Here is a 1745-nt window from a genome sequence, read left to right as displayed (position 1 = left end):
CACTCACACACACACACACACACACACACACAAACGCACATACACTCACACACTCACTCACACGCGCACACACATACACACACACACAAACACACACGCAAAATCGCTAAATTTTTTTGTCAGCCATTTAGTGTTCTTAGAAGTTTACTTCGTATCTGAAACATGTTGCAAAAATAAATATTTTATTGGTCTGAAAATTAAGTCCCTACTCGTTAACTAACACTTTAAGGGAAAAGAAAAAAAATACTGACTATCTGAAGTTCACAACAACAGGGCACATTTAGCTTTATCTAGTCCTCTCAAGTTTTGCTCTAGATTCTTTCTTTTGCTTTCATCCTATACCATTTCTACGTTTAAGTCTTAACCCAGTTCCATATCACAGCACAGCAACACAGTGCATTGACTGACGTAACATAATATTATACAAACCATTTGAAAAAAGCTAAAAGGGACTTGGGGCTGACGAGAAGAAAAAAAGAAAGCCAAAAAAAGGCAAAAACAAAAGAGAGCACACAAAATAATGTGGAGTAAAAAAGAACATTGAGTAGTGTTATGAATTGATAAAAATACAGGAAAGTATCACTTTTTAAGATACTGGCTGATGTGCTGTGGTGGTAAAGTGTTTCATTATCACACGCAGAAGGTGTGTCTTCGATATATCCATTAAGGGAAAGATTTTATCGAATATCTTCGATTGTTTAAAAAATGTGTTTGGAAGTTATATTCCTCTGAGTTAAGGTTCTCCCTGACAGGAAATAGTTCGCTTCCTAAATATTCTGATTTATGTCAATGGGGGCGTAAAACAACTCCAGTTACAACAATGCTTTATTATGTATAAGGTCAAGGTTAAACAACTTTCTCCCTTAACAGAAATTGCTATTTATGGTGCTCTCCGCAAACAGGCTAGGCTGAAATTTGATCAGGTTGTCTTCATAGTCATCTCAGAGAGATGCCAAAACGTTCACGAAACCTTCTTGATGGCCAGTTGTCAAGACCGTAAGCACAGACGAAGCAAACATAACCAAGCGAGAGTTTGCCTGTTGAATCAAAACAAGACTACATAATAATTCCTGTATTCCCTCCCCGTCATCCGATTCTACGTTCAACTTTCTTTTCCTTCCCAACTTACAAACGATCGTCCACACTTGATTTCTGACCGTGTTTGTGATGTAAAGGTTCTGTCTGTTTGCCGTTGTACGAAGAAGTCGTGAGTTCGATTCCAGTGTCGGGCAACGTAATTAAAATTTATCGTGCATATTCATGACTGTGGAATGTCGTATCCCACTTACCATGGTTTAGTCCTGACAAGGAGAGGGTATACAGCCCAACTGGTGTCTGTGGTGTGGTAGGAAGGCGATTCGCCGTCGCAGGCTCAAAACCCGAGTTCGTTTTCTATGGATTTTTTTTTCTTTTTTTTGGGGGGGGGGAGGGACTTTTATCGAGTACCTTTGTCTTTCTGCTGGGGCTTTGCATCCCTCTCAGTCCGGATTGGCTTAGACATGCTAGGTTGAAGCACCCCGACTCCTGTAAATCCTAAATTGCGTCGACATTAAAGGCCCAAATTAAAGCAAAAACAACAGATTGTCTTGTAAATTCCCCCGCTTCCTGATCATTCATATAGCTGGCAAAGAGAGCTGTTTTAATCCATTAGAAGACCTTAACAATAACACTGATGATATTACATTTTAAAAATCTATTTTACATTTTCTATAACAATAATAGCGATGCTGCTGCTGCTGCTGCTG

The 1745-nt window shown here is 39.2% G+C and overlaps 1 protein-coding gene across 1 annotated transcript in view; it reads right to left on the bottom strand.

Annotated features, from left to right (window-relative positions):
- LOC101864624 (calcium-activated chloride channel regulator 4A) overlaps positions 1–1745 on the bottom strand; it is a gene marked incomplete in the record, with an annotated part of 27516 nt that overhangs the window by 6983 nt on the left and 18788 nt on the right.

The sequence above is a fragment of the Aplysia californica genome, unplaced genomic scaffold (genome assembly GCF_000002075.1).
Source record: "Aplysia californica isolate F4 #8 unplaced genomic scaffold, AplCal3.0 scaffold00226, whole genome shotgun sequence".
NCBI classification, from domain to species: Eukaryota; Metazoa; Mollusca; class Gastropoda; order Aplysiida; family Aplysiidae; genus Aplysia; species Aplysia californica.
The sequence above is the reverse complement of the archived record's forward strand: the minus strand, read 5'-3'. Positions and strand labels throughout refer to the sequence as shown.